The 26,299-nt window shown below is 43.8% G+C and overlaps 2 long non-coding RNA genes across 2 annotated transcripts in view; one reads left to right on the top strand and one right to left on the bottom strand.

Annotated features, from left to right (window-relative positions):
- Nucleotides 1-26,299, top strand: part of LOC133665663 (uncharacterized) — a 423,051-nt gene that overhangs the window by 152,732 nt on the left and 244,020 nt on the right. The gene's annotated exons all lie outside the window — the stretch shown is intronic.
- Nucleotides 1,490-24,414, bottom strand: LOC114577387 (uncharacterized). The gene is made up of 2 exons (XR_003697427.2): nucleotides 22,808-24,414; nucleotides 1,490-1,637 (listed from the first exon to the last, which is right to left on the bottom strand). It is a non-coding gene; the product is annotated as an uncharacterized LOC114577387 (long non-coding RNA).

The raw sequence follows: 26,299 nt of genomic DNA, 5'->3' as shown, positions 1-26,299 counted from the left end.
GATCGTACGTTCTGCCCTGCTGAACCGGGAGAACGTTCGCAATTTACCGCGAAACGGGATACAACGGATCGAGAACGATTACGTTTCCACGTAGGAGAGGAGAGGAGGAAAAAAAAAATTCGAAAATTCGGTTAGACGTCTCGTAAACTCGTGTTTGTATTGCCGCCATAGCGTTTACTGCTGCAACCGAATTTGATATTTGCTATCCTATACGTTGGCGATTCAATGTGTTCGAGAAATTGATTTTATGGATCGTGTTTTCTTTTTTCATTTTTTCCTTTTTTTTAGATATATAAGGTGGTGAAACGTAATTTTTTTAGATATCGTATATTCCCGTGAATCGAGAGAAAATAACTTCTAAATATATATTTGAAACTTAAATAATTTATAATCAAAGCTGTTGCGATAAGAATTAAGAATCCTTTTAATTTTTGCATTTATCGTAGAATTACGTTAGAATTAATTTATAATCCCTATTATAAGTTTTAATATATAGAGAAGAATTCTCATCGGGTGAAAAATCTAATAAAATCGAATTAAAATCAATTCCTTCGACAAATCGAAAAATTGATTTGATACCGATCTCTTGATTACAAGTATGGAACTTGGTATCCGATCGGTCGAAATTCCGTGACCGAATTCTAACTTTCGCCTCCAAGCAGGATGAAACGTGCAAGCTTATCGTTTAAATGCTCGTCGCGGTCTTTCTGCTCGCCTCGCCCACGTATTCCGAACGAAACTCGAGGTGGACCATTCTTATCTCGGTCAGAAATCGTGTCATTTAGAGCAGCTACCACGTCGATCTGTGGGGAAACTAGGTAGATGATGGCCAAGCTTTGTGACTGACTTCCTGCTGATAGGGAGGAGAGAAACGACCTCCGTTTCCTCGCTCTTGATTAGGAGTTCGACCGATTCGTCTGGTGAAATCATCTCATCCAGGAATCCAGGGATTTTCTCGCTCCCTCCCACTCTTTGCAACTTTGTTTCGCCAAATATTTTTAAAACATTATTATTCAGTTTCAAAGCAATGTTTTTTCTTTTCTTCTTTCTTTTTTTCCGTACGAAAATATTTTAATTTTTATATTCAAGATGGTTTAAATCTAATGCCACAGGAGGTACCGCGCCACTCGCCGCATTATAATTTCGCGTAATACCCTTTTGCGTGTACACGTGCGATCGGTTGGGATTGGTGGCGCAGCAATTGGAAGCGACGAGAATCGATCGTTGCCCCATTAAAATGAACGGGCACGCAAGAAACGTTAAATTCAATTTCCGTCGGAAAAAGTGGTATTTGCCGGGATCTGCAATCCAATACTCTTCGAATAAATAATATCGCACGCGTGTCTCGCCCGTTTCCGCGCTTTCACCTTCTCGAAATATCGTTATTTCGTTGATACAGGTTTCTTTGTGGCGATAATTACATTTCGTCGCGTCGAAGAAAATTTGTCGAAGTCGGAAATCAGATGGTGAAAAAGAGGAAATTCTCGTAACTTTTATCTCGATCGATGTATTTTTCACAATTTTTTTTTTTTTGGTAAAATTCTCCTCACAGTACAGAGAAGTTAATTTTTCTCTGGCACGGAATCGAATTAAGGTTGGCCCGACTTTGCTCGCGTCCGCCCTCCTGTACACCGGTCCTGTAAAAAAAAACGAAATCGATTGAATTTCAAATCACGAGCCGGGTCCACGTTGTATCCCGCTCGTTTGATCCGATATTAAAAAATATCCTCGGTTACTCGAATGTAGATCATCGTGCAATAATTGTTTCGGCCGCGTCCCGTGACGAAGCGAGCCGAAAAAAATGATCGATCTGTCCTGCCTGACGAACTGTTATCGATTTGTATGCATGTAGCAACAGCAAAATTTTCATTAAATTTTTCCCTCGTAGATCCTCGGCCAAAAATTCCGTTTCGAGAGTGAATCGTCCATCAGATTATGATATTGCTCAAATGTTCGATAACATTTGAAAGTATTCAACTGATATTCCTGCAATGTTTCATCGCATTTACCTGTTATTCCATTATCGTATCTTTCTTTCGTTCGCGAATTAAAAAATGGAACAATCAAAGAAAGAGAGTAGAATCGGAGAGAAAAAAAAAATATATACGTACTCGGGGATAAAAAAAAAAGGAAATATTTTAAACGAGCGCATAAATCGCATCAACGGTAATAAAAAAGAAGAAAGTATCACGGTGGATAAATACGGAGAGAGCGGCGATGTTACCGCGATAAAAATTGTTAAACGAAACAAATGGATACGTTTCACGGTTGCTCGTTAGCAAATTTCGCGGGATTGTTAAACATTCGATCCGTGTACTTCGCGAATAATACTACGCCTTTTTTTTTTCCACGCGAAGAATTTAAAATGCAACAAATACGTTCGACGTTTCCCTTTCTTTCTCCTGTACAGCGGCTTATTGTGCTTTTATTAAGCGGCCCCGTTTTTTTGTAAAACGTTAATTGCTTGTACGTTCGATATCAATACTTTATATTCGTAGCGAGAGACTAAAGCTTTCTTCAAAGCGCGGATTTTTGGCAAGCGGATTTCAATTGAGAATCGAATGAAAATCTCAACGTCGAATCTCACCGTGCTTCAACTTATTCGATTGGTATTCGTTTCTACGAATTTCCCCTCCCCCCTCTTAAAACTTGATCCCAAGAGTCGAGAATGGAAATTTCGGGGAGAGGGCGGGACTGATAATAAAAATCAACTGAAATCGCACGAAATCCTTAAGAGACGGTCTCTTGATTCCTATCGGTATCCTCGTTCGTTCACCCTCGGTGAGAAGAAATTGGAGGACGGAGGGAGAAGAAGATTTCCTCTCTCTTCGAGTAAACGTTCCAAGCTAATGCGGCAATGAATTCGTATTTGTCCAGGACGTTGGTGTCTGGAAGTGAAACGGAAGAATAAAAAAGACAGAGAAAGAGAGAGAGAGAGAGTGAGAAAAGCGAGAGGGGGAAAAGGGCGGGTTGCCGGGGAAAATTCACGTGTAAACGAGGCGTGTATCGCTAACTCGCTTAATTTTATCCAGAGAAGAGCGAAAGCCCGTGGCTCGTCAACGAATGTTTCCAGACGCGAGTACATATTCGTATATGTACGTATATATATATTTTTTTTCACGTTTTACGAAGAATTTTAATTTCGATTCAACCGCTTTTTAGTGAAATTTTATAAAATCATCCCCAAGAATAACGAGAACGTGTTTACCTGAAATAATAACAACCTACTTTAATAAAATTTCATTAAATCTTATCAAATTTTAAATTACATGTATTTTTTCACGTGATATCAAAATTATACGCGATACTCATTTCTAGCGGAATCAATTGCCACGTATTTTTTAATAGCTCGCAGAGTGCGAGCGGCAACGTTGTCCTTTCTGTTCACCCTTCGTCACGCTCGAGGCATCCCGTGGCGTAGAAAACACTTATCAGGACGTTTTTCTCGTCAAACCGGTTGCAAAATGTTTGCGGACCGATATGCTTGCAACATTGATACTCGTCGAAACGAGTATCCGGGATAAATTGCATTACAAATTCGTCATAAATTCTCTCGTTAATTCTTAAGTATATTTAAATAATCGAATTTCTTTTTTTATGTTGCAGGTAAGTACCCGAGTTATCTGGAACATCCTATCAGCTCAGAAAGCAGTACCTCCGATACACGATTCTACTCAGGGTAAAGATTTATCCGTAATAATAGTATCGTACTGGATCTTGTCGATCTTCTTTCATTCTTTCGTTAATGAGACGATTAATCTTTTACCGTCCAAACGAAATGCAAACGAACTGTTATCCCGATTAAGTTATTAGAGGACAGAGTGGCGCCATATCTCGAAAGCAGCCCCGCGGGAGGAGATTTTTCTTTGAATTTCCCGCGTTTCGACCTGCTCACCGCAGGCCACCGGCAGACACATTAATTTCACCTTCTTCCTCGTTACCCCTCGTTCTGATCCACCGAGCTCGAGTGCTCGGGGACCCGGCGAAATTTATACGGAAATAAAGCGTCGAATAAATTGCGCACTTAATTGTGATTCTAAAGCTCTGACCCTCCCCGCTACACCCACGCGTGATACATTTTTAATACAGGGGAGGGAGGGGGAAGGGGGCATTAATCTTACATTAGCCGGTTACGCGTAAAAATGGAACGTCTCGGTGTTTCTTAGATCCAAAATTATGCGACATGTAGCAACGATCCTTTGTCCCGAAGGATTATTCCACCCTCGTCCTATGGAAAATGAGAATTGGAAATTCTTATTAGGATGGTATTCGAAGATGAAAACTCTCACGCATAGCATTTTAATTTTCGCTCTGAACACTTGAGAGTAATCTTATTTATCGCAGTTTTCTTCTTGTTTCAATCCAGTTCGTAATATCGTGTATTTTCCAAAGTGGATAAATTTGGATATTTGAAATCCAACTGTACGCGGAGCAATGATCAAAAGTAACACGTGTTTTCCAATTTGGTCGTACGTACTAAATTTTGCACACCTCCTATGTAGAAGGACAAATGCGACAGGAATGAACGGTTGGAAGAGACAGACTATTTGTCAAATAAACGATACATCAATATCGTTTCGTTGCATCGATTCCAATCAAACTTATACGTGAATATTTCATATTGTATTTTCCGTACAATACACGATCGTGTAAAATCGACATTTTAATTTTTGCCAAAATTTAGATCAGTATCACTCCTCTGTCAAAATTAAATACGCGTATACACTTCTTCACAGATATCGTTTTAACTCCGCGTCACGAATTTGCGTCAATTCGACTTGAACAGCGGTTTTCTTTCGATTTTTCTTCCGTTTTTTCTTTTTTTTTTTTTTTTTCCCTCGAAACACAACCGATCATACGGCAATTTCGTACAGCAATCGAAACGGTAATCACGCACAGTTCTGACAGTTCTGCGCGCTAATTACAATTCGGACGTGGAATTCGTTGCGTCGAAACCACGCTTCGTCGAACTTTATTAAATGTCCACGCTTTTACCATTTTGCGAGGTCTGCGTTTTTTCTTTTCTCTTTTCTCTCTTTTTTTTTTTTTCAATTTGCCACCCACGCTCGAGATTTAATCACCGTTCCCGGATAGGATGTGTACGCGTAAAATATCGAGCTTCGAGAATCGTGGCCCGCACACCGGCCGAGAAACTCCATTGTAAATTCTCCCGGTGTTCCTTGCTTTCTCTATAAATGCCCTCGTTAAGCCTCCTTTGTTTCCTCGCCGGACAATGAGAACGGTAATCCCGCTTTCTAATTAACTTTTTGGTGGCCGGTATTTATTGGACAATTTGCGAAAACGCACGAGCCAAGATCGCGGAAAGGTGATTTCCTACGAGACAAGAGATAAGAGCCTGTGCACAATTATTAACGAAGATACCGCGATATTCGTTTTCTTCGACGTTAATTGCCCTCAAAAATAATTTATATCACCATTTGCATACGCGGAATTTTTGCGAATATCTTTCATCTTATGGGTAATGAGATGTTCCGAGGTACTAACTATTTGAAAAAAGGAAAATAATAATAATAATTCACAAAAATCGCACATTTATCATTATCTCTCTAAAGTTCAGCAGGAAGTAGAAATTCAATTTAATAAATCTCGCTAGAGAGAAAGATTAATGGTCGATGCTCAATTTGTTACAGTTCGATACATGTTTTACAATGTTCATCCGTCATATAAATTTTTTAATGCCAGCTGATTTTAAAAACTCGAATACTCGAATAACGATAATCCAAACGAATCATTCCTCTCGAACCGATGTATAGAAGCCTCCTCCTCCTGACCTGTTACAATTGAGTAAGCGAGAGAAATATAAGCCCGCCGCCTAAGGAAGAAGCGTGGATAAATATGTATGCCGGTTTTGGGGGAGGGTAGAGATCGAACAAGAAGTAGAAAGTAAAAGCGACGGGCTGCCAGTAGATAAAGGGCGGCCGAGAAGTAAGAATTCGATTATCTCGGCGGATGCTCGAACTTCTCTCGGATTTCCTGGCGCGGATAATGGAGCACTCTTTGAAGAAAGCTTTCGCGCGCGCGGATGAGATACCCCACTCTTGTTTTCCTCCTCTTCCACCATTTCCCTTTTCTCCTCGACGCGCACCGCTGCCTTTCCGCGCGTACTCGCCCGCCTCTCTCGGCCGGGAATTCAAAGCCTCCTCGCTGGCAGCGAAGAGAAAGGGAGGAAGGGAGAGAAAGAGAGGAGGGATAATCAAGGACGGGGTTGGAAGTGAGCAGAGAAGAGATGGCAAAAGGGACGAACACAATACCGGGAATTTCGGCGGACCAGGCGATGTCGAGGAGGGAGGAAACGGCCGCGCCACTAAACATCGGATAAAGAGACCGAAATTTCGAGTTCGATGGATCCGACTGACTGATTTTACGCGGTCCCTCTTCCCCCGATTTTAAATTCGCCTTCATTTCAAAGTTTCGCGAATTGAATCAGAGAGACCCCGTTCGACTTCCCCTTTCTTTCATCCGCGCGTCGATCATCATCGAGGTTCATCATCGGACGGGGTCACTCCTTTTCCTTTCCTTTCTTATCGCGAGCATCGAATCGCAAGAAACAGAATCATCGCCGTTGACAATTCAATTGGACGAAATGGTTAACCGGATAATACGCAATTTCATACACGTCCGTCAACCCGATTTGTTTCCCGGTTTTTCGCGCGCAGCTTCTTGCAGGAAACTTCTACCTGGGAACGGTACGCATACGAGAACAGAGGAGGCCGGTTTTTTTCGCCCCTGCGGCCTGCGAGGCTCGCGGAGTCCAGGCCAAGGCTCATCCATCATTTCGGTGGCTTTTTTTTGTCACCGTTCGGCAGACTGATGGAGGAAGTCTTAATCCATATCTGGTGAGAGTGGGGTATCATCATTCGTCGGAGAGAATGTTTTGCGGCGTACAGTGTCTCCGGCTTTTTCTTCCCCCCCTCTGGGCTGCATTTTCGGGCTGCCGGCTTCGATGCCCGTGTTAGGCGCACGAGGGCGAGCATAATAGAGCCTCGGCCGCCGATTAATTAATCTCGCTCGGACGAGGGCGAGGAGAGAGGACGAAAAAGGTAGAGAGAGAGAGAGAGATGGGGAAACACGCGGAACAGGGGATATAATTAATGGAGGAAACTTGGTTTTGTCGTAATTAAACGAGCAAAAAGTAGCTTCGATTAATCTCGAATGGAAAGCTCCTGTATAATTCGTATATAATCTTTATCGAACGAAATGGCGATTCCTTATTGTACATTCGTTCCAATGACGAATGAAGATCCTCTTTTTTAATCTCTTCTGCCGTGAAAATCTGCGATGCAGTTTAATCGACGGTCATCGAAGACGCCTCGTGACCTAACACCCTTCTCGAAGCTGTTCTCCGAATTTTCTTGTACATTAATTACGGCCAGACTGGAAGGCGGGCATAATAATAGGTGACCGGTTAGGATTCAGCCGGGTGAATGGAAAGGTAGAGACTGCTTGGCTACGTCCTCTCCTCCTCAGCCTCTCTCGCCTATTTCTCGCGTGCGTGCTCACGTGTACACACATGAGATTCGAGAACGGGGGAGGAGGTTGAAAGGAGAGAGAGAAGGATCGAGGGAGACTGTATCTGGGTGGCACTACATTGTTGGCTTAGCCGCTCGTGGAAAATTGGGTGGGCAAAGCTTTGACAGGTTGTTTGGTAAACACAAGGACCGCGTTTGCGTGCAAACTGTATGGGCACCGACCTATTCCCTACTTGCCATTTGCCAATGCCCCTCATCACTCTCGTTACGATGGAAAATAACTCTTGACAATCCTCGTGATTGACATCCTCGGAGGAACCGAGAGATTACAAGAAATTGAACCGGTGTGGAAATTTTTCTAGAAATTGCGAAGAACGACGAAGATGAGGATTAGTAGTTTCGCACAAGCATTTGATTAATCCAAGGCATCTTCTATTCTAACGATTCGACGCACCTTTGATTCGGAGCATGAAAATAAACAAGCATGGCCGCACCTCCTGATGGACGATCGAGCCATAATCTCGAAGGAAACTTGGAGAGAGTTTCACGGTTTTGGTCGGAGAAGCCGATTCCTCCGCGACTAATTTAACTTTCGCAGCCGCAAAATAACAGTTTATCGCGGGTTCTCTCGTGGAGCGTTGCCAACCGGGTAGAAAGTAATTCACCATATTTACAAGTTCGCACCTCGTTACTGTATAATGCTGTTGTCGGTCCTGTCTACCGATTATGGAGAAAACCGGATGAACCGGCGTGAATTTTTTCACCGAATTTTTATTCCTTCCTCGTTGCGGTAGACGCGATTTTCGAATACCGAGTTCCAAGTTTCCATTGCGTTTTGGCACGAGGAGCGTGGAGCAGAGTCTTGGAATAATGAAATTGCCGATAAGGAAGTGTCAAGGAATTGCCAAAGGATGTGCTCACGAGGCGGAAAGGGATAAGTAAATCGAGGTAACATTTGGAATGGATTGTTGTGTTAAATGGGAAAGGGAAAAGAAAAGAGGAATATTTACAATTTTTAAAAAGTCGTTAAAAATTTAATTATTTTCTATCTATCTACGATCCTATATGGCGAAACGTGACGATATTTCGCGACACAGTTATCGATAAATGACGGGTATATGGCGGATATACAAACGGCAGTAGTATCTCTGCCGTGATCCTTCGAGCCTTATTGTCAACGCGAACAATAGCCGTGACTCCCTATCAACGCGCATTTCAATCACATCGTCGATCGAGATTTAAATCGAAGTTTAAGTGATGCCAGGCCACTCTCTATTCGTTCATTCCGATCTCCTATCTCTGATCCGATAGAGGCAGATTGATTCGATATTCTCGAAACGAGGGAAATGAGGGGGTTCACGGTGAAGAAACCGAAACGATCCGTTTCAACGATACACATACTTATATCTCTATCAAAATTTATCCGATATACGCTTTATTTCGATTCAAAATTCTCAACGAGAACGAGATTTTCCACAAATTTAATCGAATCTTTCGAATTACGAGCAAGAATTAAAGCTCGAAGCTTGATTCGTCGTCGAAGGTTTCGCAATTAAAGGTTGCAAGGTTTGACGAAAATCGAGTCCAACATCGTCCATGGCAAGACAAGAAAGTTTCGATCGAGTTAAATGATAAATCGATGAAAAGCATGACGCACTCTTGATAAAACGTAATGCAAATCAATCGTCGTCCCCTCCTCGAGATATATACTAGTTGCCCGTCGAAATCAAAGTTCAATTAACTTTTCCGCGCGAACAATCGACGGCTGATGAAGCGACGGGGTCGCGAGCATCGCGAATCGCAATCCCGGCAGAAACGTCACAAGGTGTGTGTGAAACCGCCCCCTCAACTTCTCGTCCATGTGACGTGTACACATCTACGTTTTTTTCCTTCCTCTCCCCTTTTTTTCGTCTTTTTCCTCTAACCCAGTGCGCGCGTGTGTACGTGTGTGTGTGTGTGTGTGTGTGTGTGTAGCAAGCTGCGGTGGCTACACAAAAAACACACGTTTGTTTTTCGACGTCTGCGGCTCGCGCGTAGCGAAATTCCGCCATCGCGCTCCGCAATGTACGCAATACCGACGCTTGATTAGTTTCCTCTTTTTCGAACGAGCTTTATACCTTTATATCGATCCAACCGGAGCTATTTAATTATTTTATGGTAATTATTTATCGTTCGTCGTTTATCTTTGAATCTTGTGTTGATCTATGATTCATCGGCTGAAGGAATGTGTATAAGAGAGTAAAAGAGAGAGGATTTTGATAGGAAAGAAGAAAAAAAAATGTAATGATGTTGAAATAAATCTTTGCTACGTAAATATTGATCGTAGAGTTTACTTTGATGTAAAGGAATTACCTTTTGGTATTATACCGATTAAAATTATCTTTGATTTTCTCTTAAAGTAATTAAAGGATCCTCAAGAAAAGCGGATCGAACGAAACTTTTTAAATTTAACGAAGCTATATAGCGAAAACTTTAGCGTACAAAAATTTGTACCGCCCCTAACAAAATAAACTTAAACATGGAAATTCATGGGGAGAGCGGATTGGGAAACCCTCTTGTTACTCTATTTACTTTTTGGAACAAGGTACACTCGTCCTATTTTCCAAGTAAATCCTTCAATTACGACCTTGTCGACATTCGCACCTTGCCTCTCACACCACCGACGCGGACGAGTTACCAAGAGTTGGCTTTAAATTCTCTGCGAAAGTAAGAGAGCCGAGTCTTTCCCCGGATCGCTGGCTATTTTCGTTTTTCCCTCGCTTATCTCGCCCGTTTTGTTTGGGCCGCCGTTTCCAGGAGTAAAAGTAAAAGTTTCAACAAAAGGCTACTTCCTTCCGTGGTGGCGCGTACCCTTGCTTGGGCCGCGACTAAATGTGGAAAGAGGTGGCGGTCGCGCGCGAGCTTAACGCTTGTTCTTTTGTGCACGGTGACAAATGCTCTAGCGTTGAGAGCGTTACCCCCACACAAAACCGAGGATAGAGCGGTGTAAAGGCGAAGGTGTGAATGCCGTTTCGCGGCAATTACGACGCAATACGTCGGATCAAATTAATTGAGAAAAGTGTAAGCAGAATGATCATTATTTTGCGCATTCTTCCACGTTCATTTTTTCAAACACTCGATTAACAATTCCATGTACGAGTATCGAAGATCAAAGGGGGTTCCCAATTTTTTCATACGAATCGATGCAGAAGAAATCTAAAAAGTTGTGCCAAACATGCAAGTCGAGGCGAGCATGTTTTTGTATTCCTTGGAAGAAATCTATGACAGTATGAATCACTCGCTATAAGTTTGGGAATTTTCGCGTATATTCATTGCATAGAAAGCGTTAAACTTTTCTAAGAAATGCGAAAGATAAAAAGGAAGGTTTTCCACGTATTTTTCACACAAGTGTTCAATATTCCAATGGACGATTCTTTTTGATATTTTCTTCTCGATTTTGCAATCTTCTTTTTTTTTTTTTTTTTTTTTTTAATCAAAAATCTTTCCAATTTTTGATCGCGCCACATTGGTCGTGTCCTCGTCTTTTTCTCTCGCCACGACTTTCAATGGCGTAGGTGCTTGGTTAACAACGACTTCGCGTGTCGTAACGTCGTATTACGGAAATGTGAATATCGCGAGGGTGGAGACTTTAAATTTTTTTCTTTCGGTCAGTTGGGCGGGTGTTTTGTTCGTCTGAAAGGAAACGACGTCGCAAGAAACATTGGTAATTTATTCCACGACACGTACGTGTGCACATCCGGTATATATTTTGAGCGTTCGAGTTGCTGGTAGCCTTTCTTCTTTTTCTCTTCTTCTTCCAAGTGTGCTTACATACATATATATATACATACGTGCATAGACAGGTGTACGTAAAAAAATGGGACAGGGAAGGTTTTATCATTTTTTAGGCGAACTGGGTTAAGTCGCACGTTAATTATGATGGTGACTCTGATTTTTTTCCCTCTACGAAGCTATTTTTCCTCTTGTCGCGAGAGACCGGTTAAGGTGAATTCAACGACGCGTGGCTTAATGCTCGAGAGCTGGCAATTATGGCTGATGAATTTCAATTACTTAATGTACGAGGACTAACCTTACGTGACGACTTCAATTATTTTTCTTATAATTCAACAAGAGAAAATTTTTTTCCTTGGACAAACTTGAATGATTTGATTTTTCTAAAACAAATAAAACAAATTCTTCATTTTTTATTAAACGTGGCAACAACTGTTTCTTTATTCCTTATTTACCAACTCGTACAATAATGAAAATAAAAATGAATACATACAATCGTGTCAAGCACTTCCACTCTTCCACTCCCACAACACGTGCCACGACAAAACAATTCGTTCGAACTCTCTAACTATTATTTAGTGCCTACTGTGTCAAACTACTCCCCCTTCGAAAGGGGGAGCGAAACGTTTCTTTAAACTTTCGAACCATTAAGGGGTATACGCGTGTGACGTGATTCCAGCGTCACGAGCAGACCCACCAATTCCCTTTCTCCTCCCTCCGTAATCAAATCAACACGTCCGACAAACGGCGTTTATCGCGACCGAGATTTCCAACCGAGCAGGAAAGAAATAGGATCGATCTCTCTATTCTGGATGAATCACATGAACTTTGGCGTTCGCGTAAAAAAAAGAAGCACCTCGTCTCCCTTTCAGGAACAGTCAAAGATCGATATATGATATCCATAGGGGACGTCAATGGCTGCAAAAAAAAAAAGAAAGAAAGAAAAAGAAAGCGAAGAAGCACTGAAAAATAGTCGTTAAACTCGCGTCGTAAATTATACAACCTCCCTTTCCTCCAGATATCAGGCCCTCCCTGGAAAACCTCCCTGGCTTCGTTTACGGACCGTTACGCAGCGATTACGCGCCACTTCGAACGCGGACAATGCGTGGCTTCTGTGAACCGAAGAGAGAAGTAGTGGAATCGCGCGGGATCCGAGCGACCCCCTCGCGATCATGATGAACCTGTGTGCGTGCCGGCTTCGAAGCAATTATCCTGTGCGTCCCTTTGTCGCGCGTTTCGCGAAGAAAAACTTGGCAGGATGGAAATTTAAACGGGACAGTTACCATTATTTTCCTCGCCGCTACTTTAATGGCGGGTGATTATCGTTGGCTCCTCTTCGCTTACCGTTCGCCTTTAGGGATCTTTCTAATGATAATTCGCGCACGAGTTTCTAACGGTGTTTAAACCTAACGAATATCCAATGAATATGATAATGAAGACTTTCTCTTCTTTTTCTTCTTCTTCTTCTTGAAATTGCAAGCAGAAGAGGAAATTTCAACTCGCGGATTGCAGTAAAATAAATAGATAAATATCATCCGTGCGAACGATAGCGGACGGAAGTGAGATCCGGAATATAATTCTTAGGCACGAATGTCAAAGGACGAGCAATTATGCACCACCTACGACCTATAAAAGTATTTTATCGCGTGTTTAACCATGCCCAGCACGACTCCCGTTTTTCGTGTACCATCCGTCCGCTCGATGGCCGGCCTATCGCGATCGTATAGGCGGAAATAATAAACGTCGATGGAAGGGATATACAGCGACGGCAATTACGCGATCGGGACACGGCTCAGGCGAAGTTAAAGATTCGCGGCCACGAATCGGTCGTAAAAGCGATCGTTAAAGAGGATCAGGGGCCGTGCTCGGAGGGCATGCAATCCCGCCTGATTTGCCTTCGCCTCGGCCACGGCGTCCCCCCCGTTCCTAGAAACCGGCCGATCGGGCCCAATAATAGATTATCGTCGTGGCGTAAAGAGGGGGAGAGGGCTTCGTTTTCTTCGACCGATAGTCGTTGATGAGAGCGGACAGACGACAGGAATTCGCGTGATGGCCGAATGATTGATGAGAGACGGCAGGACGTGTAACACTACTGGCGATCACGCGATCGAGCAAGTCCTGTGTGTCTCGACAATAAGCAAACGGGCGGAGGAAAGCAATCGGCCAAATCATTTCCCGAGGCCGAGGCGGGCACACCGGGTTTCTGGGTCACGATACACTTTTACACACAGGGGAAGATGCAACGAACGATAGTTAGGACTCTGGCTGCGGGATGCTCGATCGATATCGAGTCGACTTGGAGTAACAAGCCGGTTTTCCCGCCCGTTACGTTGACTGATGATGATACCTCCTCTTGACACCGAGTTATTTATCATTCCTCGAACCGTCACTCCTTCGTAATTCTTTCTTTTTTTTCTTTTTTCTTTCTTCGATAACAATGGTGGAGCCACCATCCACTTCCCAAAGCGATGAAAGCCTGCTCCTCGAAAGGATGATTACCACCGCGAGGATAACGATCTTTCTCTTCGTCCAAAGTCACGCGACACTCGAGGCGTATTATGATCATCGCGTAACGATCCTCGGATCGGAGACGCCGGCTTGCATTCGACTTGCCATGCCAGTTTCGTATGAATTATTCCTTTCGAAATGATTCTTTCATCGACGATTTTCCTACTCGAGAATGATCCCCTGGATGATGAGGGCTTCGCGAAACACGCGGACACGCTTGTTGTAAAAGTTGATCGTTACCGCGGAGTAGCAATACAATTTTTGTACGATAAAAATCGTATCGATCATTACACGCTCGTGATTTTACTCGCGAGAGAAAAATTGCAGTTTACGGATATTTGAGACATCTGTACCGTGATAAAATTTGATTAAAAACCGTTCGACATGGATGAAAAGTATTTAATTCCGCGGCACGGTGCCTTTAAAGAGTAACATAAAATATTCAACCCTGTCCTCCGCAGGGACACCGGCTGTGCTTGACGTTAAGGCGGAGCGATTAAAGGATACCAGACCTTGGTTTAGAAAGTCCCTGGAAAATAGGATTTTTCTGAATCTGACCGACATTGAAGTCGGTCTAAATACAACTGTTTTTCTCTGCCCGTAATTTCTTGCTCGTTCCACGAATTTAACGTAATTTAACGTAATACGAAAATACGAAAAATTGGAAATATAAAAATATAGGATAAAAATTAGACGCAATGACGATCGTAATCAATTGATCAAAATTAATACATATATAATAAACGATAACAATGTAATCACGATTCTTAAACGAATCTTGCGAAGATCGAGACACTACCAATCTGCATATCTAAGTTTCGCCGTTTAAATATTCAACAGTCACGAAACGGTGGTGATTATACGCTTTTGAATACCTTCTAATATCCGGCAGCTAAGCGCAATTAACAATCCCACTTGTTACAAAAAACACTTGATAAAAAAAAAAGGAACATAGAAATTACCCGACCAGAACCGCGTTCTGAACATCTGAATCTTCTAAATCCGACTCACTTAGTTGTTTCGAAAACGCAAACGAAACTCGGGGAACGACAAATTAAAAAAAAAAGAGAAAAAAGAGAGGAAGAAAAAATCTCGTCTCCATGCGGAAAATACCGAGCGAAGAATATTAGAAACGAGGGTTGAAAAAATTCTAGAAAACAACACGGAATTCCTGCCGGCGTTGGAACTTGGTCAGAGATGTTGCGGGGCGAAAAACGCAGCTCGTGAAAAAGTGTACGAATACGTGGCGTGCAGGTTTTATGCGTCCTAGGTACGGACAGTTTCCGGTTAACCGCGAACTCGAAACCGCCTCCAACCCTCGACAACAAGTCCACGATTTCGCTCGGTCCACTTTCGTTTCCACGATCGTTGCCCCTAAACTTTTTCCACCGCCGCTGTGACGAGTTACACACACACACACACGCGCGCAAAACACTTGTCCCGTGTCTGTATTGTATATTCATATTTACGGGACGTATGCGAGATCGCGGTGGATGGAAATGGAACGCGGAGGCTGAGGAAACGAAGCAAGCACCGAAGAGGTTTCGAGGAAAGAGGGAAGATTGCCGCCCGCCATCATCGTATCAGCAATTCCTTTTTCCACGACACCAGAATTTCCGCCCACTCCTTTCCCTCCTCCCCACCCTCCACGTCTTAATTTCTTACAGAACGCAATGTTCCGAGAGAGAACGCATTTGAAGCTGGCTGCAGAGCCAACAGCCGCCCTCTCTTCGAAACGAGTTTATGCCTTGAGGACGGTGTCTCGGGAACGAGAGTGGCCGGGTCGTCTACCCAAGAGAGAGAGAGAGAGAGAGAGAGAGAGAGACTTTTATTTCGCCCGAGTCAAAGATATGGGGGCTCCTTGTCGCTTGTGTAAACGTTTCATTAAGTGGATGATTCGTGTATCCTCTCTGATTCATATATAGGATGAATCAAAGGGCGAGGACAGGAGGTGGGCGAGGAAGTGGCGTGCCCCGATGAAAGAGATTCGGTGAACAGACGTTCGGAAAGGGTTTCTTAAGAATTTACAAGCGGACCAATTTACCGTACAGCTGAATTATCTACAAGGAATTTTCCGTCTAGCGATATCGCTGCGATGCCGCGTTTTTTCACGTCATCGTATAAAGGTATGAATTTTGAAAATGAAAGAGAGAGAGAGAGAGAGAAAGAGGGGAATATACGAGGACAATCGACTATACAGTTCTTTGGGTTCGGTTTAATGGATTTCGAAAAATCTTTTATTCACAATCAAATTCCCCTTTTCTATATTTCAACGAATAGAAATTGCAATTCCGTTCCGTGGGTATAATAAATATTTGTTGCCATATTGCGGTGCAAATATTGTAATCGATGTTCAACGTATTTCTCTATCTTTCGTAAAATCCAATGTCAAGTACTTTTAATCGATTGCAACAGATATTTAAACTTGCATATTTAAAAGATGTCAAATTTGCAATCGAATTTCGTAATTATTATTCGTATATTACATCGTATATTACGTTGAAACATTCGAGAATCAAATACGATAGCGTGAAAACAATTGTGGTCGAAGAAAGAGAGAGAGAGAAATAGAGAAAGTAAAAAACAGAAACTGCCGAGACAAATAAATCTCATAAATCGTAGCCGATTTATGGACGCTTCGCGTTCCCGCAAGACGCGAAATAATATCACAGATTATTTACTTTAACTGCGGGAAAAGTTCTCCGGCAGTAAACTAGCGGAGCATTCGTTGCGGCTTCGTTCAACTGGGTCGTTGAATAATCAGAGTGCAACGAGTGCGCGCGAGGATCCCCCCGTAATTGTTACCATCTCTGAAGTTTGTAATTGATTTTGAACGGCGCGTTTCCAGTCACCGTGATGAATTAAAATCACCATTTCCACCGTAACGCAATTATTGTTCGCTCCTGGACGAAGGTAGCCTCGCTCGTGTCCTCGATCGAACACCACTCCCTTCCCCCCGCTTTCGATTAATTAGAAATTCCATTTTCTACGCGCCATTTTATCATTCTCGATCGTTTCGTTAAGAACTTTTTTTACACAAAGTGGCAATTTTTACTTATTACGATGCTCGTTCCGATCGGTGGGGCGAATCATCGACACGAACCTCCTGACCAGATCGATCGAAATCAATCAACGATTGACGAACGATCCCAATTACCAAGCGTAATAATCGTTAATATCTCGGGCATTGAGCTCGTTTTAACTCGGCCAGATGTTGGATCTGCGAATAGAAGGGAGTTACTCACGATCTATTTGCATGCGAGAACGAATCCTGCGAATCCTCCGATTCGCGTCACGCCGATCCCTGTCCTCATTCATTATTTACCAAGAACGATTGCCATCTAAGGGGCCTCTCTTGTCGAGAATTGTCGATACATCGATCCGGCTCGCAAAGTTATATCGATAATTTCCCCTTGGTATCTCGAGCGTGCCAATCGTTTCTCGCTTCTTCTCGGCCGCGGCAAGACTTTACGCACTCTTTGTGTGCCCGAAGGCCGTTCGAGGCACAATCGATACATCGGTCTGCAGGCTTTCTTCGCGCGCTACGTCACCCGTGTGGGGAGAGGGATGTGTCGAGGGAAGCTGACATTTGCACGCGCCGCGAGACCTCCGCTCCGGACAGATCTGCGCTTCGCCGTGCGTGCAAGCAACGTAATTCCTTTGAACGTGTGTTCGTTGTACGCGCGATCGTTGGATAATAGCATATAATTAGGGCGGACTAGAAGCGTTCTAAAGCTACAATTTTCGTTAGCGGCTTAGACAGCCGCATACGGCCTCCGTGTACGAGTGTTTTTCGAGGGGAACCGTTGCGGCTCACGCGTCCCGGCCAGATTGTCAGGTTGATCGCTTAATCGCCGGGCTTGCTAGTTGATTGCCAGCGGAATAAGTTCATTTTTCGCGGCCGCGTAAATTGGATTCGGTGTTTGTTCGTGAGACCTGTAACCGCCGGGTTCGTGGCACCTGTAACCTGTAATTTACCGTAGGGTAGCGAACCTATATCGATATCCTCTTAGGGAGTGATAATACGTATGATAGACCTCGATCTCGATATAATTTTCGGGGAGTTTTTTAACCTTCTTCGAGGGTTGGATGAGATTGCGACGTCTCGATGTTTCGACGCGGTTCTGATCGAGCGTAGATTTCGTAAGATTTCGTAATAGATGGCCATTTTCATCGATTGAGATGGGAGAAGGACAGAGAAGGAGGAAGTAAGAGGGGAACGGAGCGAGATCTTCTTTCGAAAACAAGCGCAACGAGCCTCGTAAGATCCATCTATTTCGAGTCGACGAGTGGAAAAGTTTGAAGTTTCAGCGACGAGCCAGCCAGCCAGCCAGCCACCCAGCCAGACTGCCTACGGGGAATACGGAGAGGGTAGAGGTGAGCACGAAGAAAGGGGTCGGGGAAAGTTTTGTACCCTCGTCAGGAAGGGTGGATGCTCCCGTGAAAAGCATCGGGAGGCCGGAAGTCGAGACAAAGGCGGCCGACTTCCACGCCGACTCCACCACCGACCTGCACGCGTTCCTTTCCCTTATACCGTTATTAATGAGCCTATCCCGGATATTAAGCAGCCGGCCATCAAGGTGACAGAACTTTGCCGGATTTCGCGCGAAAGCGAAAGCGTTCCACGTTTTCGAAGTGAAAAATTATATCCGCGAACCCGGCGATAATTTGTTGGCCGTGATATAACAGTTTTCGAAAATAGCGTCGATTAACTTTTCGAGCTTCTCGTCAAAGGAGAGCGATTAAGAATGATTGGTAATAATCGATGATTGATGATCCGTGGGTATTCTTTTTCCGCGTGGAAGCCGACGAGTTTCCACGATATCGTATCGTATCTATATACCCTCCCCCCGTATTTTATTTTCCACGGGGAAAATGCGCGGAGAAAGTGCGGAAGAACGAGCGTTGTCGCTAAGGAAAAATAGAAAGACTCGAAGCCTTCTCCCTAAACCGAGTATGGGTATACATCCGAACGATGTTAAGGGGCAATCGAAAACGGCGTGCGTATCTGTCTGGAATACGCGTTTCGAAACTTATCCCACCTCCGTGCATATAAAACACTTCTTATCTCAACGCATTAGCTCGCCGACGTTACCCATTGAATAACAATGGCGAGGCATTACGCTTTCGAGGACGAGGCCTGTCCCTGCGTTCTGTCTGGGATAGAAGACCGCGCGCTTTTTCCTCCGCTCTCTATTCCACCAGATACTCGTCACTACCAACTCGTCTCGTCCAAGTCGATATCCTCGAATATTTCTCGCAGCCGTAAAACTTGGTCAGAGATCAAACTTTCCTCCAATCGTGTAATTGGGATTTCGTCGTGATTTTCGTCCAAGCTCGTTCCTCCATCCGATACATTCCTCGTTTCGAAGGAACCGTTTCACGATTTCGAGGGATGCAGGTGTTACGCGTGCATCATGGCGAAGGGCAATAAGACGAAAACTCGAGCGATCCTCCCGAGTCGGAAGTAAGTTGAACCGAGCGCCACTCTCGCCAAACTCAGCAACATTAATTCTCAACTCATAAGGTATACGCAAGATATATCGTGTACGGGACAGGGGGGATTCACGTGCAATTTTCATGATGGAAAAAGTCTGGAGGTCGTGACAGGTTCATCTCACACGCGTCATTTCAATTTGCCCTTCCCCTCCCCCCAGATTTTCCTCGACAAATATTGCAGCCGCCTTGTTTTCCGATGGTCTGCGCCTGTCGTGTCGCTGCAACGAAATTGCTCAAGAGAAAGACCGGGTCGAGTGATATCCGTTCGCGAGACGCTCTTATTGTTTTAAAGGTAGACAGCTTTATTTACTGCCCGACTAACCACGGAAAGTGGCGTGGCTTCTCTCTCTATCTATCTATCTCTTTCTCTATCTCAAATTGCTCGTGGAAGCTCATGTCGCGGATTTCGACCCCCGTTCAGATTTTCTCCACGATTGATCGCGGATGCAAAAGAGCAGAAAGCTCCAACGAGGGGACGGACGAGACACGCGTGAATTTTATTCTCTATCGCGCGCGACGTTTCTTTGCATTCAAAGAGGTTCAAAGACGAGTTTCATAAGCAGCGAGAAGGGGGAGGAGAAGAGGTTTCCTCCGTCGTTTCGAAGATTCCGGTCGTTGGTGAGAATCGTTCGGCTGCAAAGAGCATGCGACGCCTCCCCTCTCTCGACTCGACCCTGTAACTAAAAGCGGACGTTGCGTTGAGAACCGTGGACAAAATTTGCGAGTCTGGTTGTAAACGGCGAGACTTCTTCCGTTGCCACGAAGAAACGGGTTCAATGGGAGAGTACGATAGATTGGGGCTGTTCGGGGATGAATGTGAGAAACGTATTTCGCGAAGGTTTTAAAAATGCGAGGAATAAACTCGACGTTTGAACGAAAAAGGGAACGCAAGGAGAGGAGATGGTGGAGATTTTTCTTTTATGCTACTGTTATTTTCGCTCGATTCATCGAAACGATTTTCGTTACTCGACGATTGTTTTGAAAGGTTTTTTGGAAGGAAAGACGTTTCTCCGCGAAATGTTACAGTTTTTTCGAGGGAAATTTGTACTACATATATTGCGCATTAACATACAAAATATCATACTTAGTAACATCGATGTCGCGGAGAATAAATAGTTATCGCTAAATCATTTCTTCAACGACGACATTAATATTTATTTCACGTTGCCGTCGTTGAAAGTCGACCCAAATCTGCCATGGAATCTCGGGGAAATAAACGTATCGAAAAAAAAGGAAAGAAGAATGGGAAGGGAAAGAGCGGATGAGAAGGCAAGCGGCGAGAATCGTTGGCGGTATATAAATAAAAACCGAATTTAAAATAGAAAATATATCTTTCCGCGAGTTGTCCTGCGGCGCGAAGGAGAGCGGAGCTGGGGCGTTATTTTCTGAAAAACTATCGCAACCGGTAGAAGAAGAAGAAGAACGCAGCAGCAGCAGCCAACCTCGAACTTCTTATTCTCCGACCACTCGTCGAGTTCGTGCCTTGTTGGGGAACTTTTTTATTTATAAAATTCTCACCACCGAGAGAATTACAGCCACGGTGGCATTGCGACACTCTTGTTTTCCGCGGGAGTGTCCTCCGCCTCCGCTCAAGATCCCTCGTATATTGATAAAAAGGAGGAAGAGAGAAAAGTAATTTCTCTTGTAATTCCTATCCGTTTTTCTCGCGATCGAGCGAAAAAGAACAGAGATCCCGTATCGTATCGCTTTCCAGAATTATTTTTTTTTTTACCATTCCTCCATTAACGAGATATAACGTTCGATAATTTCTCTCTCAAATGGATTCGCATAGTCGAATTGAATTATCAGAAAAAAGATGAATGGGATAGGGATTCATTCGATGCGACGAATCGCACGAACGAAGGGAAATTGAAGGTATTGAAGTTCGAGAGAGAAAAAAGAAGAAAAGAAAAAAAAGAGACGAAACGAACGCGGCCACAATGATATTCCTTATTGTGATTTCATCACCGCACAGTTGATTCTATTTGGGTCAGAATCATTAAGGATTGCCTTTCGTTTTCGCGGCGTGAAAACACCAGCTGCAAATACCCCCAATACCCTCGACCCGTTCCCGTTCCCGTTCCTTTCCGCCGCGCTGCCGGTTACGCTCTCTTACCTCTCTTCTCCCGGGTCGATACCTTTCCGGCCCCAATTATTCCCCTCCCCCTCCCCCTCGAGGAAAAACCGGAAAAACTTGAAGGCGCCATTGAATCGTGTCCACGTCTTCCTTCTCCTCACGGATTTTCCACCGCCTCTTTCTTCTCCTCGTCTCTTCGCCCCACGATTGTTCGCCACGCGTGTGTCCCGTTTTGCCGAGCGCGTCTCAAGGGATGTCGCCCCAGCTTTCCGATCTCTTCTCTTTCTCCTCTCTTTCTCCTCTCGTTCCCTCCTTCTTTCTTCGGCTTTCGAGGCACTCGAGGTCCAGGCAAACCAGTCATTTCGAAACGAACGAAGAAGAAGAAGGTTTTCTCGGTTACGCCTTTTCCTTTCGGTTTGAACCGTTGTTGTCGTTTCTCCACTCCTTTGGGCACGTAAAAGGTAAAAGGTAATGCGAGAGAAGAGAGAGAGAGAGAGACGAGGGAACGATTCATTCATCCCGTGGCTACCATCCTGCTATTTCTCGCGAGACAATGTCACAATTGTCGACCTTAACCGACATCGAGCGGGTTAAGCGGTTTCGACTTGTAATTCTCCGGCGCTTTTCACTCGAGGGAAAAAACGGCCGTTTTACAGGGGAGGCGCGCAAACAATCTCTGGTTTTGTCCACTTCCGCCCCTTTCCCCGTGTTATTTGCGAAACGAGAGTGGGATTTCCGGTGCGCATGGCCGGCGTAACAAGTTCCTAGATAACCAACGAATCTCGTTGCGGCTGTTTTCGTCCTCTCGTCCTCTCTTTTCTCTCGCTTCTTTTTTTATTTTCACGAGTTAAAAGCCACGATTATCGCGAATCCGATGACCGATTTGTTTGTAACGCTTTGTCGAATCAAAGTTTGTTAAACAGATTTTCAAAGCTCCACGTCACGTGTTCTGTTTCTGAAAGTATTGGAAAAGTTGTTAAAATTATCTTTACCTTAAAATCGATTGTATTACGATTCAAGATGTATTTCACGATTTTTTATTATTACATCTGAACATTATATATTATATTTACTGTATTATTCGCTATTCTGCTCGCACAGCGAATAAAATAATTCGCACAATTTTATCACGCACATCGTAACGGTTTTAGATATTACACTGATCCTTTCGAGCGCATAATCTATCGTCACTCAAACAACCATCCTTACCGTTACCAAAATGTTCATCGCGAATACTCTTAATACTCGTTTATGCAAACACAAATGCAACCTTAGCTTTGATGTTCAGAAGCCACGCTCGTATTCCACCGAAGAAGCAACGGCATAACGTAACGACACTCCGTAATACCACTCGTATTCCCATCGCGCGAAATCTCGGCCGAGGTGGCCATAAACCGTCATAAAACCGCGGTGGGCCCTCGTAACCGTTTGACGTTTTATGTGATGGCTCTCTCTCGCTTACCTTTCGTAAATTTATCTTGGGCCTACTACCGTTTCGACTCTCCGCTCGTGCGTAGATTCGACCCGTTTATCCACGACCATCCAATCGACCATCCTCCTTTTATCCGCCCCTCCATCCGTTGAATCTGAAACGTGGTCGCGGGATGTAACGGCCGGCTTACGATTCCCCGTTGTCCGAGCTGCAAATTCCTCCAAGGTCCATTTCGAGCGTCGTTCCAAGGAATGGTATGCACCTCTCGATCGATCCATTCGGACGGATTAACACGTTCGAGGCCACACCGCACAAGAATCGAGCAAAGTTCGATTCTGGATATCGATTTTCTATTCGAGCAGAGAGCTGCGTAAAAGGCGTGAACTGCGAAGTTCAAAATCGTTGTGTATACTGACGAGAGTACGTAGCACGAATGGTGAATGTTTATCCTGTAAGAGGGGAGAAGGAGAATATGTGTGACTCACGCGTACGCGCGAGTGTTTGTTTATTCGAGAGCGACGAAAGAGAGATAAGACAAAGGGAACGTTGCTGTTGATAATTTTTCAAACACTGTGCGTCCTTGCGTTTACTCGCGTACGGAACGTTTCTTTTCTAAAACAAATTTTGTATCGCGTTATTTTTCACGTTTTCTTTTTCGAGTAAAATTCGTAGAACAAGAAAATCGAGTGTATTAATCCTGGAGCTTCGATTAAACTGTTAAAGAATGATTGACCGAGTCGGATCTACTTCTCGGATTCCGAATACACGTGGAATAACGAAACGCGTGAGAAAATGTCGTTAGTGCGATCCAATGGACCGTTGGTATATGCAAATCGGCTAGATTTACGCGGTAATTACACGAGCTCGGAGTTTTTTGCGATCGAGGAAGAGGTGATCCTCTTCTTCTGGTCGGATATAATAAAGGTAAGAGCGTGATCGTGCGTGCGGCGTAACGAGAACTCGATCCGTGGAACGAGCGTAGGATCGGGCGTTAGCACTTTATAGACGATAACTGAAACTATCTCGAGGTGGATGGTCGACGGTTCTAGGGCCGGTAACTACTAATCGAAGCGGAGGAATCGACGTTTCTAACCCTGCGGCGCATTCTCATCGGTGGAGCACGCGTTCGAGGCCTGTTATTACGCCAACTTCAAACTACCAGCGCATCATAATCGTGGACCGGTCTCTCCACCTTCTCCTGGATGATATACGTATCACGAGCGTGGGTTTGAGCGTGTAGTTGAACGTGCGAGTGAGAGAAGAATAAAGAAGAATACGAATTGATGATACGAATGACGAAAATCAAATCACCGTTTTGACTCGAATCGTTTTTCTCTTTTTAAGAATCGATGCTTGGGGCAGAGAGCGTCGAAATTAAAATACGACCATCGTTCGAATGATTCCTCCGAAGAATCGATCGAAAGAGGGAGGAAATTCGTTTCCTCGATTCTTTCTAGAATTATGAAACGCTGTGTTCGGAATGGAAGGCTGTGTTTGGTGGACTTTGCTCGACTTGGCTTTCTTCGAACAAAGAAATCCGCGGACGACGGGAATGGAAATAAATCGGCGATCAGGTGCGGTAACCGGTGAACGCGGTCAACGAACAGCCGGCGAGGAAGCGAGCTGCGACCGATCCAAAACGTGCAAAACGAGAACGTCGTAACGGGCTTGAGTGAGTGTAATAAATTGATCGAAGGAAGCTACGTTGGAAACACTCTGGCTCTATTAAGCGGAAGATGCATGGCTTCTTCTTCTTCTTCTTCTTCTTCTTCTTCTTCTTCTTTTAAAAACCGACACACCTTGTGCGAATCGGTCATAACTTTATGAGGATCTTCCTAGGAAATAAAATTCTTTTTAATATGTCTCGCATACTTTCGTGACAATCCGTCGATGCAGAAAAGTCTCGTTAATTTTCATTCAGGAATTGAAATTAATTTGTTCCGCGATGTTTCACGCGGGAGTAAAAAATTTGACGATTGGAGGATGAAGCAAGAGGGATGGAAGGCTCTCACGAGGATTGGCGTCTTGACGCGAACGAGTGAGGAAGCATGAATTAAGAAAGTTTCCCTCAGGTCGAAGAAAGGGAGGTGCACGATCCCGTGGAAGTTAAAGAAAATGGTAGTCGACGAGGCGAAAGTCTAGAAGAAAGCTCAATAACGATTCGACGAACTTCTTCTCTATAATGCACCGACACCTTTCCCCGAATCCTATTTTGAATCCTATTTCACCCTCACCAATTCTCCTCCGTTTTCAAGAATTGTAAGTTAATTTCGATTCCTTATGCAACTTCTGCATTAGCCAGACGACGACAAGGCAGATAGATGTCGACAAGGTTTCTGGCCGCAGCCTTTCGAAAATACGATCTTTGATCCCTTTCCATTATCATTCTCGATTTCTTTCATCTTCGTTTAAAAGGAAACTTATCAAATTATTATTATTATCATCTAACACGTATAATTCAATTTGAAAATTAAATATATAAAAATGTACGTATATAAAATATATTCACATTCAAATGGAATCGTATAACTTACAAATTAACTAAAACTATATATATACTCTTCTGAATATTTACGAGGCCTCGTAAACGAATTAAAATACAAAGGAATAATTCATTCCATAGTCGCGTAACACTTATTCCCAATTTACCATTCAATTAACCTCGTATACTAATAGCACGGGGAAAAAAATTAATAATATATATATATATATAAGCGATATCCTGCGACTTTGCAAGTTTGATGAATCAATTTCTATTCAAAGACGGGGGAGGAGGGGACAGGTCGAAGGTAATCGCGGTGAGCTTTGCAAAATTGAATTCCGCCGTAATAAACAATCGGTTCGAGGATCGAGGCGAAATTTATTCTCGGCGGGCAACGATTGCATGTTAATGAACGAGCTTGATCCTCGCGACACCCGGCGCATTAGCGGCAGCCTGTAAATTAAAACATCCTTTCACCGCGTTCGAGCGTACGGTAAGGCCATTTCTTAAGTGGTCGCCGCCGACGCATCGCCATAAAACGTGCCGGTTATCCGCGAGAATAAGGAGCGTGCGAGTCACCCTTCCGCAGGCCCATATTTCACCGTGTTTACGCGTAGATAATGCGATTAAGAAAAAGAAAGAAGGAAAGAAAGAAGCAAGCACAACACGCCGCCACCCATTAAATATTAATGCGACTTCGCCTAATATATACGAATTTTATGCGAGCTTTTATGCAAGACAAGTTGTACGATGCATTGTCTCTGCGAAGGAGAGATTGATGTCGGCTGATGGCCTGATTGTTCGAATGGTTCGAATACGCGTAGGTCGCGCGATGCTTCCATTCAATCGTTTTCGATTATTTTAGCACCGTGGAATAAACGAATTTGCGAATAGTAACTCTCAATGAGAGATGTTGCTTCTTGCTTTTGTTGCGAGTCGTGGAAACGAATTGTGGAAATTTTTGGGAAAAGTATTCCCAAGGGATGCTTGTTTTTTCTTCTTTTTTTTTTTCTTTATGCAGATTACATTTGTTATTTTTG

Source organism: Apis cerana, linkage group LG2 (assembly GCF_029169275.1).
Source record: "Apis cerana isolate GH-2021 linkage group LG2, AcerK_1.0, whole genome shotgun sequence".
Lineage (NCBI taxonomy): Eukaryota > Metazoa > Arthropoda > Insecta > Hymenoptera > Apidae > Apis > Apis cerana.
Note: the sequence above shows the minus strand (reverse complement) of the source record. Positions and strands in the feature narration are given on the sequence as shown.